Below are 19,902 nucleotides of genomic sequence, written 5' to 3'. Positions count from 1 at the left end.
TTAAACTGAGGTCCTGCCTGCCCACTCAGGTCAGTGTAAAAGACTTTGTCTCACTATTTTGAAGAAGAGTAGGGGAATTATCCATGGTATCATGGTCAATGTTTATCTATCAATCAACAGCACAACAATGAGACTATCTGTTCAATATTACCCTTCTCTCAGTGGGAATTTGCTGTGGGAAAATTGGCAGAGATATTTCCTGCATGATAACAGTGTCTACCCTTCAAAAGTTCTTCACTGGCTGGAAAGTGCTTTGGGAGGTGCTGTGGTTGTGAAAAGTGCTTTTGAAGTCCATCAGCAGGATCCTCCGCCCTGCTGGCAGTACACCCATGCCCGCGTGTTTCCCGACAGCATGGGGTGGCCCACAATGGGAAATCCCATTGACCAGCTGTAGGAACGGAGAATTCCACTGCTGGCGGGGTGTGGGGGGGTTGCTGGGCATGCTGTGCCTGAAAATGGGGTTGGCGGATGAAAAATTCCGCCCCAAGTAATGTTCTATGCCTGGAACTCAGGTCAACAAGAAAATATGATCATGAGCTGACTTTTTGGTCATAAGGCCAGATGCTTCCTCCAGACATAGCCTCAAAATCGGAGAATCGAGCCCCAAGAGTTAACACCCAGACAGGATTTGTGGACTTCTACAACAGCAAAACTGGTGCAGCACCTGGACTCATTCAGCGACCGTAGCACCATCGCCACGCGGAACACAATCGATTCCAATGAGAAATGGTGCCGGATTCGCCGGATTCGCGATTGACACTCAGGAGGCTAACAAGCTGCAGCCGCATATACACACTTCACTCCCCACACCATCCCAGTCAACAGGATGGCAGCAAGAACAGCAGCCCAGATTCATAGGTGCCGATCTTGAGATGTTGCTGGACGACGTGGAGGAGAGGCAGGCCACCATGTCCCATGGCCTACGAAGAAGGCTGCCAGCCTCCGCCATTTGCTGTGCCTGAACGCAGATGGCAGAGGCAGTAAGCACCACGAGCAACACCATCTTGACCGGCCAGCAGTGCCGAAAGAAACTACAGGCCTCCTCACGGCGGCCAGGGTGAGTAGGCAGCACTGTGCCTCTGGCACCAACCCCCATCCCGCACACCTATAACCCTACCCCCCCTTATCCGAAGGGCGGCTGAACACCCACCCTGCACCACATGACACCACCCTGGGTGCTCTGGCCACTGAAGCCACCAGCTACCCACCCCCTGAGCTGCACGCGTCAGACTGTTGAACACTGTTCATTTTCTGAGTTCCGCTCCCCCAAGGAGAACGTCACCCATAACCGCCAGGAGAGGGAGGAGACTGGGGGGGGGGGACCATTAGACCTGTGGCGCCTGACCATGGCAGAGCAGAGGGCCCTGGACGTGGTCGGTAGGCCCCAGGAACGGGCACTTGCCGAACAGAGATCAGCCTCAGGTAAGGAAGTTAGACCCCACTGAATTGCAGTTCCCCGCCCCAACACCACTCTCACCCCCACACCGCCCTCACACACCCACACCACCCTCACTCCACCCTCAACTCTACATCATCCTCAACCTCCCACATCACCCTTACACGCCGCACCACCCTCACACTACACCCACACCACCTCCTCACCCCGATTCCACACATACCCACCATCCCGACACCCATCCCTGGCCTGTGGTTTAATCATGCGTCCTGCCTTGAGTCTTGCAGGACCTGCTTGTGATGGGACGGGCTCTTCTGATGCCAAACCATGTGCAGGAGCAAGAGGTGGTGCCGGCCAAGCGTGCCACCCAGGCCAACACAGCATGGGTGGTGTCTGCATTTGAGGCCTTTGGAGCGAGGTTTTCGTCTATGGATCAGCATATCCAAGGCCTGGGGAAATCTGTGCAGGCGCTGGCCGAGGCCCAGAACAGGGCAGTCTTCTCACAGACATCATTTTCCTGAGTCACCTGGACATTGCAGCGGCCCTTCTGAGTGTGGCCCAGCCACAGCAGGCTATGGTTGAGAGCATCACCAGCATTGTCCAGACACTGGCCGACGTGGCACAGATGCAGAGGGAGGTGGCCCTGTCCAGTGGGACATGGTGCAGTCACTGGCTGATGTGGCCCAGACCCAGTAGGTGATGGCAGAGTCACAGTGTGATGTGGCGCGGACCCAGATGGAGGCGGTCCAGTCCCTGTGCTCCATGGGCGCGAGAATGTAGATCCTGATCGAGACCAGGGTAGACCTCCAAGACTGGCAGTGCCAGGTGGTGGGGGAGGGAGACTCAGGGGTTAGTTCTGCTCGCACCCTGCCCCTTGGAGTAACCCAGGGTCCATCGGCCAGTCTGAGGGAGGAGGTGGTGATAGGGACTATGCTGGTTACCCCCACAGGGTAGGTACCAGAACACTGTGGCACCTTGGACTCCCCTCCTTGGTGCATCTGATGGGTAGCAGGCAGAAAGGGCGGCACCATACCACCAAAGACACCCGGGCAGCAGTCGGGCCCATCCAGGCACAGTCTCTCCAGAAGACGCCCGTCAAAAGGGACACAGGTCGGAGAGCGGGAATCACAGCAAGCCTGATATATTGTCTGGGGACCCACCTAGACGTAGCGTTAGGGCCCATAAAGCCAGAAAAGTAGACTCCAGTTGTGTTGGCGTGGGTGCAGGACACAGTTTAGTGATAGGGGCTAGGGCACTTACCCGTATATATGGTTCCACATTAAACACTTGTGCACTATGTTACCACCTGGCTAAGTGCTGTCAGAAGGGTGTGAATTGGGCTGGTCTGAGCTGGCTGCAGAGGAGGCCGGATGGAGGGGGGGCGAGTGCGGAATTGGTGGATGATTTGGGTGGGCTTGGCTCAGGGACCGCAGTTCAGCCAGCGCTCACCCCTTCGGTGTCGAACCCCCTGACACTCCCCACCTCCGATACCCCAGGGATTCTATGGGACCGTGTGGTGGAATGGCTGGCTTGCATGCCGGGATCACCCAAGTGGTAGGTGGTAGATGCTACCATGGGCAGGGGTCAGACATTGCCAAACAATGTGGAGCATCAGAACTCATCCCAAAGCAGGCCATCATCATCCTCCATCCCATGTGCCAGAACCGTTATTATTGCCAATCCTGGCCCACACCTCCGTGTGGCACGTATGTATAATGGAGGGAATTGCAGGCGGCGGGGCAGGAAGGGGGGCAGGGGGGGAAACCTGGAGGCGATCAGAACATCCCATGTGCAACGGCCCAGGTACACATATTGTGCAGCATCCCGTGCCTGTCCGGGTCCCATGTCCTGTCCATTCTTGCCCTCCCTCGCATCCTCTTCGCCGGACGAGGCCTGGCATTCATACTCCTCCTCCAACACGTCGCCCCTCTGCTGCGCGATGTTGTTGATGATGCAGCAGGCCACCACGATGGGGGCAACCTTCCCAGCGTCATTCTGGAGGGGCCCTCCAGAGCAGTCCAGGCACCTGAACCGCATCTTCAGGAGGCTGAAGCACTGCTCGCTCATGCTCCTGGGTGTCGTTGTAACGGGTCTCATCGTCGGACTGTGGCCTCTGGATAGGCATCATCAGCCCCGACCGCAGTGGGTAACCCCTGTCACCTAGGAGCCTCGAAGAGGCTGGGAATTATCGAGTGTGCCAGTTTGAAGGCGTCGTGCACACTACCCGGGTATCGGGCGCAGAGGTGGATGATGCGCATCTGATGGTCACACATCTGCTGCATGTTTATTGAGTGGAACCCCTTTCGGTTTGTAGAGCGGCCTGTCATCTGCAGGTGCTCATAGGGAAACATGCATCCCGTCAATCACCCCCTGGACCCTGGGCATGTCGGCGATGGCGGCAGTCCCTGCTGCCCGGGCATCCTGGTGGGCTCGGTCCACATTGAAATGGAAGTACTGTACTGACTGGGCATATAGGCCCTCCATGATGGCACGGACACACCTGTGCACCAAGCTCTTTGAGCCTTTGGACAGGTCCCCACTTGGCGCCTGGAAGGCCCTATGGCGACAAGATTCAGGGGGACCGTTACCTTGATGGTCACCGGGAGCAGAAGTCCTCCCCACTCCCCCGCGGTGCCAGGAGTGCTATGATCTGGCAGATATGTCGCACTATCCCCCTGCTCAGTCAGTGTCTTCGACGGCATGCCCGATCTGGCAGGTCCTCGAATGACAAGCGTTGCCAATACACACGAGGCCTCATGCGGTGCCTCCTTAGCACCTTCACCTCCTCAGTCTGTTGGGCAGCCAATTCTCCATCCTCAGTGACTGTCTCCTGTTCCTTTGGGGCATGCTCCACTGTTGTATGCTGTTCTGCTGCAGCTTACTGCTCCTTGAGCAACTCCAGCCCGTCCAGCCATAGTGCGCCATGGCTGTGGCGACTAGGAGGTTGTATTCCCATATCCATGTTGACCTACTGGCATGGTGCATACCCCATTGCCCAACCAAGTCCAGCTACATAGTGCCTCCAGTTGGCAATGTAGACTCTACCCCTGCATGTCCCCTCCCCCCTCCCTGCGCCCCTGGCTCTATCAGTGCTCTGTACCATGGAGGCCTCTGGCCCTGCCGCTCATAGTGCCTCCAGTTGGCACTGCGGACTCTACCCCTGCATGTCCCCTCCCCTCCCCTTCACCCTCCCTGCACCTGGCTCCATCAGTGCCCTGTACCATGGAGGCCTCTGGCCCTGCCGCCCATCCCTTTTTCCAGGGGTACCATCAGCAGGCACTGCCAATGCCAGGGGCATGCTCCATGTCCCCCTGTCTGACACCCCCCTGTAGCGGCTACTATGTCCATTGCCAATGAGCGGGCCGTGTGATCACCCGCCAGCGGGTGGTGGCCGGTTGGTGGGGGTAAGACAGAGGGTGATGTGCGAGGGTAGTAGGCTGGGGTGCCAGGGGGAGGTGGTGTGGGACAGTGGGGGCTGGGGTGGAAGCACCCACATGGCCGGTGGCACTCTGCAGAACCAGTGGGCACGATGGGTGGTCAGTAGGGTGCACAGCAAGATGGCTGCCTTGCAGGCCACGGCAATGGCAGCCCATGCGTAGGCACTGCTTCAGTCCCATGGGAGGGTCACACCACCCCCACTGCTCTCCCCCAACCACCCTGCCAGCCCGGCCAGTCAGGACTGGTAGTCCACGGTCGCACTTCTCTGTGTCCTACCTTCCTACCTCCTCTCTCTCCCCTCATCAGCCAAGATACCTGTTTCCCAATTTTTAACAGCACAAATGAACCGCGCCGTCAGGAATTTCCCCTGGCAGAGACAGAGAACCGCAGAGGCCCCGAAGAATACCAGGTCAGACCCGCTGTTGGGACTCTTATTGTATCTTCTAATGAGAGTCCGGTTGATTGGAGGTGTCAAAAATACAACTTTATTGCTAATTATTCACTTGAATGCACTTGAATAAGAACTGAATCAAAACTTAGAAACAAAATATGAAACAATATATAAAAGGGTCAAACACGTGGCAAAAAAGCATTAAACATAAAAGCATAAATAAATCACTTTAAACACAAACAACCGGATAGATAATTCAAGATTTCAGTAAGGCAGGAATTCAGGAATGACACCTCGACCACAAAGTCCTACTTTTCAGGGAATACTTATCTATGGTCTAATCCCTCATTTACTCTCATTGGTTTTTAATTCTCAGTTGAGACCTCCTGGTTTGCTGAAATGGATGTCTGTTACTTAGAGGATGATTTATTCATCAAACATTGGCCATTACATAAGATTGATATGCCAAAAGTGTTTACTGTACGTGTGGAGTGGAATACATTGACACCCCTGTGACGGTACCGAAGAATTGCGATTTGGCATGCAACCAGCGCTGGGACAATTTCAGCATCAAAACCGATTCTCCGCCCAATCGTGTTTTCAGTTTCTGGCATCAGCTGACGGAGAATCCTACCCCACCTGTCTGACTCTTTAAGCACACCACCTGTAGCAAAGTCTGCATATCATTCATGGACTTAACAGCCACTTTAGAACCCATTGAGCTGGAGTGGAAGCAGGTCACCATCGACCCTAAGGCACTGCCTAAGAAGAAGACTTCAGGGTTTACCATTCAGAAATTCTCCCCCTCTCCATTTTCTATCAGGTCGAAAATATTTTCACTATGGTTTTTAAGAAGAAACATTTTTAAGCTGTTCCTGATTTTAGCTCTAACCTATCAAACAAACAGGAACTATTATGATTGCAAATAAAAAAATTATAGCCAGCACATAAATGTTAAAAAATAAAGTTTTTTCAAAGTTTGTGATTTGTTATTAAGCTGCTTTGAAACCTGACAGCAGCTGCTTTCCCATTTTCCAGTCTAAGACTAATGACACAAAGTTATACTGCTGGCTCCACACTGCTGTGTACTAAGGCAGTACAGAGGCAGTCTGTATATAGGTACCTAAATTTGCAGTTTAGAAAGTTGACAAAACATTTCAGATTAGCATGAATATTCTATCAAGGAATACAAAACATTTGAAGGTACCCGCCAGGGCTTTTAAACTTGTCAAAATCTGAATCATCTTTGATATTTCTGCAGTGGAAAAGTTACATCACATGAAAGATTGCAAAAAACACAGCAACTAATTTTGAAAGGGACCACCCTACTTTAGTGCCATTTGTAGCTCTGGTGTTAGTTTATGAAATTTAATAAAACTTATTTCGACTGTTTTTGGACAATGGGCTGTAGTCATTCTGGAAAAGTCCGGTCAGCTTCATAATAGTTTCTATTTCACAAAAGTTCCTGGTATGATCACCCTGTAGTCTGTAACTAGTTGCAGAATATTCAGAAGAATTTGGCATATTAAAATGCCTGTTTAATCTATGAATCCAAATGTTCTGAGAAGACTTCTAGCATAATTATAAAGCATAAAACTGACTAATTATGGCACATTTCCCAGAATTCATCAAAGAGTAAAAGTCCCTTTGGCTCGCAAAAATGTAATTTAGTAATTTGGAATTTCCCCGTTATAATGTGACCTATGATTCAGAGCAAGCAGCAAATAACTTTTTGATGGGTAGCTTTGAGATGTACAATAGTGTCACAAGTAGACTTACATTAACACTGCAATGAAGTTACTGTGAAAATCCCCTAGTCGCCACACTCCGGCGCCTGTTCGGGAACACTGAGGGAGAATTCAGAATGTCCAATTCACCTAACAAGGCATGTCTTTCGGAACTTGTGGGAGGAAACCGGAGCACCCGGAGGAAACCCACGCAGACACAGGGTGAACGAGCAGATTCCTCACAGACAGTGACCCAGCGGGAATCAAACCCGGGTCCCTTGCGCTGTGAAGCAACAGTGCTAATGACTGTGCTACCGTACCACCCATTGAGATGTACAATAGAAAGGTAATATTGCTCTTTTTAGGATATGTAACATCTTTTTCTAGGTCAGTTACAATTTATTTTTGGAAATTCTCCATTAAAATCATGTATGTAGTATTAGTTTAGATGTTGCTCTATTGCCTCTGTGTTTTATTCATTGTCACTTGGGAGACCATTTTTGTTTTATGTTCATTTTACCTTTATACCTTAGAGGACTTAAATATATTTTCCTTATCTCAGCTAGGTGTGAAACTGCATCTCAAATACTAAATAAAGTTCCTGTTCGGCCTTACCTAGTTGTTTAACTTGAACATTTCCCACCACAAATTCTGCATCTTTAAACCAATACTATTTGATTGCAGAAATTTGCCTGGTGAATTATGTATCATAGATGAGTGTGGCTAATTCCCTCTTGAGATGGATCAAGGCTAATTGAGTCAATGTGGTACATTACACTGAAGACAGTGGGTTAACCAAAGTATGCAGTTAGAAGATTGGAGACTGGAAAAAAATCTGTAACTGTAGGCAAGTTAGTATCTTTATAAAAAAGCCTTAATTGACAACATGTTTTGTAAACTAGACTGACTCATATCCTTCTATCCCTTTCAAATATAATGCAGGATGTTGGTAATGAAAGTTAGAACTATGTTCTTCTAGATTATGGCCGATAAAGTAAGAACAAAAACCAAGCAGAGATTTCAGTACCTGCTCATCTTCACGTGTGTAATTATAAAGTCAAAGATATAAAGTACTGTATATGGAATTTAATGGGTTGATAAAAATATCAATGAAGCATTGCAAGTAAGTAAATTGATTATGATGAATTGTTAGATGTCATGTATGTGCATCTTTGAAAAAACAGCAACGGTATTAATATGACATAAAGGAGCAATACTCAAGATAATTTTAACCCATTAAGCCTGGTGGTAAATTTATGGGATCAGATCAGTTGCCTGTGTCAGATCTGGCCTGATTTTAAGGGACAGTGTAAAACTGGCAGCGCACTGAAACCTGTTAATCTCCCACTGGACAAGTTAGACTCAAATTTATTTATTTTTTAATTTAAAGTACCCAATTCATTTTTTCCAATTAAGGGGCAATTTAGCATGGCCATTCCACCTACCCTGCACCTATTTTGGGTTGTGGGGGCGAAACTCACGCAGGCACAGGGAGAATGTGCAAACTCCACACGGACAGCGACCCAGAGCCGGGATTGAACCTGGGACCTCGGAGCTGTGAGGCATCAGGGCTAACCCACTGCGCCACCGTGCTGCCCCAAGTTAGACTCAAATTAGTCCCAGTGTTACTTTCTCTCTACCTGTGTACAATATGGTTAAAAAAAATCCATTTTAACATGGAAGCCATTTTGTGTGCTAAATGTATAAATTTTCTAATTTATATTGCCAGGTTCGCTCAGTACTAACACTCTCATCTCTAAGACGGAATTTAATGGATTTAATCAATTTACAAATAGCTAATAAAGATAACCTAATGTTTATCTATAAAAATATGTTGCTCACTTATAACATATTCATAGAGATGCTGTTTTGGTGTGAACAGGGAAACCGTGCAGCAATCGGTCAGAAAACGTGCCTTTGGCAGGATCTACTGGGTTACCTCCTCTTTAATGTCACTTGCCATTAAATCTGGTCACTGGGGAGGGGAGTGGATGATTTTCCTGCCCACCCAATTATGTCCCTACAGCATTCATGGAATGGGTCGAGGGTGTTCCTGCGCTCCCTCAAAAATCCACCAAAGGTGCTCCAATATGAAAAACAGGACCCACATCTGCTGAGAGCTTGTATAGATCCTGTTATAGTTCTAATGAACACTTCAGCAGAGAAAATGCTTTCGCTTTGGCCTAAACAGAGCCTATGGCCTCCTTTCTCAGAGGCAGCATGCTCATCTGAGATCACGCTTCTTGCATCAGTCAAGTAACACTATTGTGCCAAGTGAGTGTGCCTGCCCTTAAAAATATTAAAATGACTGTGTTCTCAGGATTTGGGGCCTAGTTCCAGAAGATCGGAAGTTCAGGGGCGGCACAGTGGCACAGTGGTTAGCACTGCTGCCTCACAGGGCCAGGGATCGAGTTCAATTCCGGCCTCGGGTGAGTGTCTGTGTGGAGTTTGCAGTTTCTCCCCATGTCTGCGTGGGTTTCCTCCGGATGCTCCGGTTTTCTTCCACAGTCCAAAGGTGTGCAGGTTAAGTGGATTGGCCATGCTAAAATTGCCCCTTCGTATCCCAAAGTTTAGGTGGGGTTACTGGGTTACAGAGACAGGGTTGGGCTCCTTCGGGGGATCGGTGAAAACTCGATGGGCCGAATGACCTCCTTCTGCACTGTAGGAATTCTATGATTCAGGCTGGACAACTTTACAACAGTTCAAAAGTGCTGTGATATTGGTACCCTTTTTCTAATTAATTGCCTCAGTAATACAGCAAAGTCTACCTTTCCATAGCCTTTCAATCAGAGGTGCCACATAAATACATTTTCTAAACATATCTATGCAGAACAATGCAGAAAGCAAAGCATTTCAGGGTAAGCAGCAGTTTAAAGCTTGTGGGGCAGAATTTGAACAAAATACCCCCCATGGATGGGATGCCGCCTGGGCACCTTGGCATTGTCATGGATCCAGGTGGCATCAGTGGTGCCAGGGTATCATCCTGTCCAGAACCAAATCATCCAGGCACCCCCCAATTGCCTGAGAGAACCCCGAAGTGCTGTGGAAACCAGTGCTAAATGGCACCTTCTCAGGGTCTCCGAGGCAAAGCTGTTAGGCCCTGGGCACTGGGTAGATCCAGCGGACACATATTCAGGTGAGACTAACTGCTCAATTGGCTATACAAATCTGGGTCCGGACCTGAATGGACGGGATGCAGGTCGCACCGCCTCGCGAGATTTTGTGAGATTTTGCGAGGCGTGACAACACCAGTAAATCTTGCAAGCGGCTCTCATGAGTTTTCCCGGTCCCGTTGCGTCCCGAGTTGGGCACGGTGAGGCCGATAGATCACACCTTAGTCATTTTTTCTCCCCAGTCAAGCCCACACTCAAAAGTTTTTGAACACTGTGGAGCTGAACTCTCCAGCCAAACTGGCTCTTCAGAGATCGGGTCACCATTTTGAAAGGGTGCCTTGATATCTAAGTGAGCTTGAAGGTCCCCCACATCCCCCAACCATGGGCAATGCCACCCCCGCACACATGGGCATCACCCTACATCCCTCCCCAAGCAAGGACAATCCACTATGCAGTCGCTGAGGGCATCCTCCCCCCTTTTCAGGCCTCCCCACCCCCCCCCCTTTTCCAGCACCACCCCCTTTCAGGACCCCAACTCTTAATACCCCCAACCTTTATGAGGAACCTTCATACCCACCTTCACCCCACCATATGCCTCATACCCTCCCTCATCCCCCTTTCATGGGCTTGGACCTTCTGAGGCCCAGGTGCTTGTCAGTGCCAAGCTGGCACTTGGGCACCCTGGCACTGCCACCAGGGCACTGTAGCAATGTCCCTGCCAACCTGGCAGTGCCACCAAGGCAACTTTGCCATGCCAGGGTGGCAGTGGCAAGGTGTCAGGTTGACAATGCCAAAGTGCGTGGGTGCCAGAGGGAGTGCAAAGGGGCCACTCTGCTCTGTCCCCGACATGACCACCCAGGTGTCTCCAATAGCCTGGGAAATCCCCCAGGTGCCGTTAGGCCTGATCCAAGTTTGGGTGGACCAACACTAAGCGGCACCCGTTCCAGGCCTCGCTGAGGAGGTTAGTAATTCCCAGGCGCATGTATATTTAAATGAACCTAATGGCTCCAGATCGCAATGTCTTCCAGGATCGGTTGAATCCTGTGAGACGTCACAAGCGTCGCAAATCTTACAAGAGGCCAGTTGCGAGATTCAAGAACCTCATCGGGTCAGCAAGTCAGGTGTGATGAGGCTGGTAAATCATGCCAGTAATCTTTAAATTTGGCAAGGATTTCCCAGGCTTCAGTGCGTTTTTCAGGCAGCGCCAGTGGGATCTTCTCGTCCTGCTTATGTCTACGGCGATTTGTGTGACACACCCATCCCCGGCATCAGGGAATCTGCAGCGGTTGGTTGGGGGGTGGAGATGCCTTTGGTGGACGATTCTGCTGGCGAGAAGGGCTGGTCAGCCCTCCCCAAAGTAGTTAGAACGTAATGTGATAATGGAGCAAATATTTTAAAAAGAGATTAGTGCTGAAGGTAAATAAAAATAAAATATAATTTCATTACTTTATAATATTAATAATCCTTATTGTCACAAGTAGGCTTACATTAACACTGCAATGAAGTTACTGTGAAAAGTCCCGAGTCGCCACATTCCGGCGAATGTTCGGGTACACGGAGGGAGAATTCAGAATGTCCAATTCACCGAAACAAGCATGGGAGGAAACTGGAGCACCCGGAGGAAACCCACGCAGACACAGGGAGAACGTGCAAACTCCACTCAGACAGCAACCCAACCCGGGAATTGAACCTGGGACCCTGGCGCTGTGAAGCAACCGTGCTAACCACTGTGTTACCGTGCAAATTGGATACACACTGAGGTAAATTGTGAAACTACTCACTTTGCTTCAGAGTGGTCATGTATTGAATAAAATTATTGAAGTGATCAGGAATATATTTCAGCGATGCCTTGCATGTCAAGAATTTATTTAAAATCTCATTGTTTGAAGCTCTTCTGAGCCATAGCTCAGTGGAATACAATTTCTTCTTAAAGTAATATCTGGAAAAGTGGCACTCCGGACACATAATGCCATGGGTCAGCTCCAATTGTTCCTTCTCCTTTATTTTGCTGCTCCTTAAGTTGAAATTATTCCCTGTGATAGATGATACAATGCTTTCTGCTGATTTACTTTCCCAGGACACCATTGGTCAGTGTTAGATTGAACTGGCAATTATTCAGTCTGCCTGTCAACTCTGGTAACGAACCAAGTGGTTTGTGAAAAAAAAATGTCTTTGCATATTTTCATGAGTTGCCAGAAGACTAAGCACAGTGAAGTGACAACTGGAAGTTTTCTCAGTAAAATGCAATGCTAATATTTTAAGTAACTTACCATTGAAAGGAATTTGTTGCTGAATGGTGCAGGGTGGAATATTCCTAAAAGTGCAGGTTGAAGTGAAAAAAACGGTGCGAAACTCGCCGGCTTCACAGGTGCATTTTCTAGCCTGATTAAACAGCAATTTCAGAGCAGTGGTGGAGATCTCACAGCCAGCTGGGGGCGAGGAGCCGAAACACGGCGGCAATTCCGGGATTCTGAGCAAAAGGGAGCCCCAAGCTCAAAGTTACAAGAAAGCCCTGTCCCAATGGAGATCTGGACCCTGGCGGACAAGGGGAACATGTCCCTAACTCTCACACGCAGAAGGCCAACCACCACGCCACCCACCACACAAAAGATTGAGGCATTACCTCCTCCTCCACCCACCCACAAACATTGGGGTAACCTCCCCCCACCAGTATCGAGGCACTCTCCCCGCCCCTCACTGGCACCGCCACCCCTCCTCCTTTGGCACCGTCCCCATCCTCTTCCACAGTTTCCATCCCCCAATTACAATGCATGCATAACCCCACCCCCCAACAACCATCGTCTCCAATCCCCGACCACCACACATAAGGGGAATCCCCAATGGGGCTCTACAGAGGGCCCACCCCTGGCAGTGGGGAAGTGCCAAGAAACTGCCCAGCCATTTCCCTCGCCCCTTGGGGACTATACTAATCTTTGCATCCATGGCATGGTCATTATGGCTGGACCTTGTTTTTGAAAACCAGCAGTGATTCGCGCCGTCATGAGGTCATGCAGCTGGGGGGAGGACCTCCCGCAGACACCTCATTAGTGAATGGATGTCAGATCCCATGGTGGGCGAGCTCTTCACTACCTAGTCCGGGTCACCTCCAAACCAAGATGCTATGAGGGTGTCCACAGCACTTCACCCCATATGGGCCCTGGCCATGGTGTGAGGTCCTTCCTCCTCCTCTTCTACATGTTAACCCAAGCAGCCTTCCTCGACATCCTCCTCATCCAAGGTGATGTGGCGCTCCTCCATCTTTTCCTGGTCCATCTTCTTTCCCTACTATAGTGACAGATTGGCAGTCGACCAAAATGATGCAGGACCCACTCTGGGGGCTATATTGGAGGGCTGCATCTGTGTCACCTCTCTGTTATGCAGGCATGAGTATGGGCCTTGGAGTTCAATGCTTGAGGGCAACGATTCCAAAGGGTTAGAAATTGGGTGCCAATCAGTGGCATACTCAGGCATTGCAATGCTGACTTATTTGGCACAATTGACTCATCAAGGAAGGGTCAGACAGCTGATCAGGCAACTGGTTTCCCGTTGTGTTAGTCGAGGCACACCTGATTCATGCGAAGACTACAATTAGCAAGTGAACTTCATCCTTCGAAGGCACCCTCATTCTCCAGCTCACATGGTCTGTGAATTAAACAAGCCTTCCAATTGGAACAGCCAGCCACCCAGATATTAATCTGTGGGGTTCGCCACCATCGCCGACATGCCCCAGGTCCAGGAGGTGATCAATGGGATGCATGTCCCCCTACGAGCACCTGCAGATGAAAGGCCGCTCTTCACAAACTGAAATGGGTTCCACTCGATGAATGTGCAGTTGGTGTGAGATGATCAGATGTGCATCATGCACGTCAGCGCCCGATACCCAGGCAGTGTGCACGACGCCTTCATCCTGGCACAATCGATGATTCCTGACACGTTCGAGACGCCCCCTCAGCTGGGATGTTGGCTCCTGGGTGACTGTGGTTATCCACTGCGATCGCAACTGATGACGCCTATCTGGAGGCCAGAGACCCACTTACACCAACAACCAAGCCATGACCAGGAGCATCATCGAACGGTGCTTCGGCCTCCTGAAGATGTGGTTGAGGTGCCCTGACCACTCTGGAGGGGCCCTCCAGTATGATGGTGAGAGGGTTCCCGCATCGTAGCGGTCTACTGCGTCCTCCACAACATCACGCAGCAGAGGGGGCGGCGTGTTGGAGGAGGAGATGAACACCATTCCTCGTCCGATGATGAGGAAGTGGGGGAGGTCGAGGATGGGCAGGACATGGGAGGCCGTGCAACGTATGCGCAAGGGCCAACGTGCAGTGGCCCTCAGATCGCCTCCATCTTCACCAACTGGGGGGGGGAGGGGTGGAGACTGGCCAGGGGCACGGACACCGCATCCCACCATCGCCCAGCCCCAGACCACCTCCCCCAGACACCCCTAGCCTGCAACCCCCTCCGTGATACATACCTGCCACACTACGGGCCCTGGGTTGGCAGTAACACCGGGTCTGGTTCATCGGATGATGACTCGCTCTGCAATGAGCTATTGTGCTCCACATCGTCTGACAATGTCTGACTCCTGCCCACAGTAGCACGTTCCACCATGCACCTGGGTGATCCCTGCATGCGGGTTGGTCATTCCATCACATTGCCCCATCAAATCCCTGGGGTGGCGGTGGTGGGGACAGTTTGGGGGGGCAGGGCGGAGGAGGGTGGGGAGCCCAGGCCACCCATAAGGTCCGCCCATTCACCCCTTCCCCCATCCCCCACAGCCCCTCTCTGGCCAGACCAGACCAGCCCACCCCTCACACCCATCTAACACAGCACTGCTGAGGCAGGTTGTAGCAGTCTGAACAGGTGTTTAATGTGACAATATATATACAAAGTCGTGCCCTTGCCCCTGTAACTAAACTGTACCCTGCCCCCGTGCCAACTTAACTGATGTCTAACTTTCTGGCCTTAAGGGCCCTAACACTACGTCCAGGTGCATTCCCAGATGGTACATCGGGAGCCGACGTGGGCTGCTGTGATTTCCACCCTGTGACCTCGGTCCCCGTTAGTGGCTGTCTTCTGGGTCCATCGGGTCTGGATGGGCCCGGTTGCTGCTCGGGTGTCCCAGGTGATGTGGTGCCATCCTGTTCTGCCCGTTGCCCACCAGATGCTTCAGGGACAGGAGAGGTGCAAGTCCGAGGTGCTGCAGTGTTCTGGCACCTCTCCTGCGGGTGTCACCGGCACGGGCCCCATCACCTCCTCCTCCCTCGGGGTGCCCGGTGGCCCCAGGGCTACTCCATGGGAGGGGGGTGTGAGTGGAGCTATCCCCTGAGGCTCCGTTGCCTCGTGCCGCTGCCAGTCCTGGAGGCCTGCTCTGGTCTCGACCAGGGTCTGCATGCTCACGGCCATGGGGCACAGAGAGTGGACCATCTCCATCTGAGACTGTGCCACATCACCCATTGACTGTGCCACCAGCATCTGGGCCTGTGTCACATCAGCCAGTCATTGCATTATCTCCCTCTGGGACTGGGCCACCTCCCTTCTGGGTTTAGCTACCTTCCTCTGCATCTGTGCCACGTCAGCTAGCTTGTGGGCAATACCAGCAACGTTCCCAGCCATGGCCGGCTATGACTGGGCCACGCTCAGGAGCGCCACTGCGATGTCTAGGTGGCTCTGTCACATGGTTGCCTGTGAGGCAGCAGCCCTGTCCTGGGCCTCAGCCAGCGCCTGCACAGAATGCCCCAGGCCTTAGAAATGCTGATCCAAGGCCTCAACCATTGCCCCCAATGCCTCCAACTCGGAGGCCACCCGTGCAGTGTTGGACTGGGTTGCACCCATGTTTGGCACCACCTCCTGCTCCAGCAATTACTGGATTCTCGCCAACAACCCCTCATGTAGTCCCTGGCTCTGTGACTGTATCTCCACAATCGATGGGATTGTCCATTCCAGAAGCCCAAAACCCGTCTGGACGGCAGCTAGTTCCTGGGGTGGCCTGCCCTCCGACTGTCTGCCACCTCGGAGGTCCTACCTCCACATTCTGTACCGGATCAGCTGTGTGGTGTGTCCCAGGTGCGAAACAGAAATCAACAGTGTTAGACAGTCCGGCACATGCTGGCCAGGGGGTGGGAAGCTGGTGGCCTCAGTGGCCATGGCACCCGACCATGGCGGCCGGTATGGGTGCCGACAGGTGGTGCAGGGTAGGGGTTTGACTGTCCTCCGAGGGTAGGGGGGGGATCGGGTTATGGGTGTGTGGGATGGGATTAATGCCAGGGGCACCGTGCTGCCTACTCTTGCCGCCTTGAGGAGGTCGTGCAGTTTCTTCAGGCACTGCTGGCCGGTCGGATGGTATTTCTCATGGTGCTGACCGCCTCTGCCACCAGTGCCCCGGCACGTTGAACGGCGGCAGCTAACAGCTTCCTTCCTGGGCTGAGGTACAGGGTTATCCGGCTCTCCTCCACCGCATCAAGGAGGGTCTCCAGTTCGGCATCAGTGAATCTTGGTGCTGCTCTCCTCGCTGCCATCTGGTTGGCTGGGACGTTATAGGCGGTCCATCTTTCCCTCTCTCTTGTGAAGTCGCACTAGTGGGGCACTTCCGGGTGACATTATACCATCACAGGAGAGAGAGTCACACAGGTGTAGGTGGCAGTCAGGGTAACTGGTGTGGCACAAGGACAACCTCATTGGTTAGGTATAAACCATGAGCCTTGTTCTCTCTCTCTTGCGAAGCTGTCCCAGTGCGACACTTCTGGGTTGTGGTTTCAACACCTGCAGGAGAGAAACACCTACAGTTATCTGTGAAACCCAATGCCAGTCTGTTGTGGAGTAAAGGAGACCCTTTTCGTTACATACCACCCAACCCATCTTCCACCCTACCACCCCACCCATCTTTCACCCTACCACCCTGCCCACCTACCACCCTACCCAACTAGCACCTCACCAACTTGCCACCTTGTGCCGCTTATCTCACCTACCCTACTCTCTTGCCCAACTGTACATTCACCTATTCGCACAGATGCTCAGATGCTAACACACTGAGAAGCTGTTAAAATTCCCCAGTTTCCCATGTGTTAGTGAATACTTAGCAAAATATGACAGCTAGTGCTGTCAAAAGAGTGCATAGTTTGTCTTTCCCTGTTGAACCTGCACTACGCGGAAGCAGTTGGATTGGAGAATTGCAATTCTGAAGAAGCCAGGGTTGAAAGTCGCAGACAGAAACGCGGAGCTCTGACATGGTGCAAAAAAGAGGTGCAGAGCAACAATCCAATAGTAAATACCACTTCTCAGAAGATTTGGGCCAACATTAACTTAGATTGCAACTTTATGGATTCATTGAACAAATGTTGAACTTTCATATGGTTTGGATAATGCTGATGTATGCAGCTGGAACAGCAGGTGGTTCCTGACATCACTAAAATTAAAGTAAGTAAAGATGCTTTGATCATGTTCTGACAGGCCTGCAGTGGTCCCTCTAAGAAGCCGTTACTAGGTTTCTCAGTGCCGATACAAATTAGCAAAGCATGGTTACGCAGACCCACTTATTATACCTCAAGTTTACAATCCAGATCCTATCCACATCATCAAACTTCTAATTTGTACATTACTAATGCTTCAGCCCTATAAGCATGACTGTGCTCCAGCTTCCCATCTCAGGAGCACATTCAAGTTGCCAGTTGCTGGGACATCAACATAAAGTAACTCAATACCATTCGTGGGTCACTACCTCTTACTCCAGGAGGTGGCAATTCAAATCACCCACCCTCACTCACCCTGTGCTTGGAGCTGCTGTGTGCTGATGAGGGGGGCATCGCTTTAGTGTCTTTTCCCACCTTTTTGAACTTTCTAGCAATTTGAGGTTGAATATTTTAATGTTAATGCCATTTTTCAAAATAAGCAATTGCAGCAGACTGATGATTTCACAATACAGAAGCAACATCCTGGACTACTAACCAGATCCACTCTTGCCATTTACAGCTTGCAAACTTTCTCACAGGGAAAGCCACAACAGGATATGTGTGAGAATCTTTATCTTTGCCCCTCCCTATTCAGTGTGTTCTGATACTTCCTTCTGTTAAAAAATGATGAGAGGAAACAGCAATACCACAAAGTAAATACATGACTAAGCGGGTGGGTCCATCATTTCCTTTTTTAGATTGACAAGTAAAACATTTGTAATGAATGCTCTTACCTCAAATGGAAATAGAGGGGAAGAACTCTGTTTATTCCTAACCAGTAGCTTCTCTTGAGTGAGCGTGTTCGAAGCGCTCCAGTTCCCTTTTGGTCCTCGACTATTGGATTATGTCCTGGCAATTATTGTGACTTGACCAGAGCAAACAGTGAAAGGAAAGTGAGACTACAACAATGGTAGTTTTAAAAATAACTGATTTATTCAAGAGAAATGAAGTCTTCTGCAACTCAGATTAACCCACACACACAAACACCGATTATGAAATACTGTGTGTAAAACAAGAGACTAAATGGCACATCGAAAATTCTTACAGCTTACACAGATTTACTTTAGTGCCCGCAAAACACAGATACATTGATATATTCACTTACCCACCCAAAATCTCAACAATCTATACTAATTGGGAGTTTTCTGTGAGCTGGAGGAATATACTCATCGCTCCAGGAACAGGATTGTAAAAAAAAAACATTGGCACAGGTTTCTTTAGATCTTCTTCCACGCTGGCTGGTCAGGGCGGCTTGTTGCTCCTCCGGTTCTCATGGTCTGTTTTCAGCAAGTCGAAACATGTCAGGCAGGAGAGTAGAGTCTAAAAGATAGTTCCTCAAACTTGTCGTTTTTAAGGGCAAAACCCTGACTGGGTCAAATACTGACCCCTCCTACAGTTGAGTTCCAGGACAAAGGAAGCCTTTCTGATTGTTGACAGGATGGAAGTGATTAGGTTCCTGAAGTGTTGGGTACTCTGCTACACAGACGAACCAACACGGTTGCGAATGGTACAACTCAGTTTTATTTTAAACATCGATTTACAGTGGTAAACTGTTTACTGAGGTTCGATCATAACCCTTGAATCTGTGGACCTACTCCTAATTCTATCTTGTAGTGGCACTCAGCATATGGTGGATGTCTGAGTGGCTTGCTGTGAGCTCTGTGCCCTGAGCTGTCTCGTCCTTGAGTGCCCAGGAAGTTTCGTGTTCCCTGTTTTGTACTGTGTATGCTCTTGCCTGTGATTGGCTGTGGTGTTGTGTGTGTGTTGATTGGTCCATTGATCTGTCCATCAGTATGTATGTATGTATGTGCTATGATGTTCACCTGGATATCATGACATCCCCCCTTTTTTTTACAAGAACATATGCCTATGTGGTCATAAATAGAGATGTGTACTGAGTGTAGCTAAATGTGTGAGTGTGCAATATCTACAGCATGTACATGGGGCTAAACTATATACAAGGGGCGATGTCGGGTGCGACATAACAATGAGGTTGTACCATAAACAAAGAACGGGGAAATGTAGAACGACAGAACAAATTCCTGTAACGATAAGAACAGAAACATATTAACACAGCGGTAGTATGAGTTCAATGTACAAACAGTCTCATAAGTCCAGTCTAGTAGGTGGGTGACGAATTCAGGTTGACCGTTAGGGTGGCACACCATTCATCACCCGGATTGACAGTGTTGACTTGCATCGGCTGGTGGGTCCTGGCTGGAGACATTCGGTTCCCATCAATGACCGCAACACGGAAGGCGTCCCGGTCGTCTGTGTCACCTCCTTTTTTAAACAGTGGTGTCACGTTTGCTAATTTCCAATCCGCCGGGACCACCCTCGAGTCGAGTGAATTTTGGTAAATTATCACGAGTGCATTTGCAATTTCCCT

This window comes from Scyliorhinus torazame, chromosome 6, assembly GCF_047496885.1.
Source record: "Scyliorhinus torazame isolate Kashiwa2021f chromosome 6, sScyTor2.1, whole genome shotgun sequence".
Taxonomy (NCBI): Eukaryota; Metazoa; Chordata; class Chondrichthyes; order Carcharhiniformes; family Scyliorhinidae; genus Scyliorhinus; species Scyliorhinus torazame.
This window is presented reverse-complemented; position numbering follows the sequence as displayed.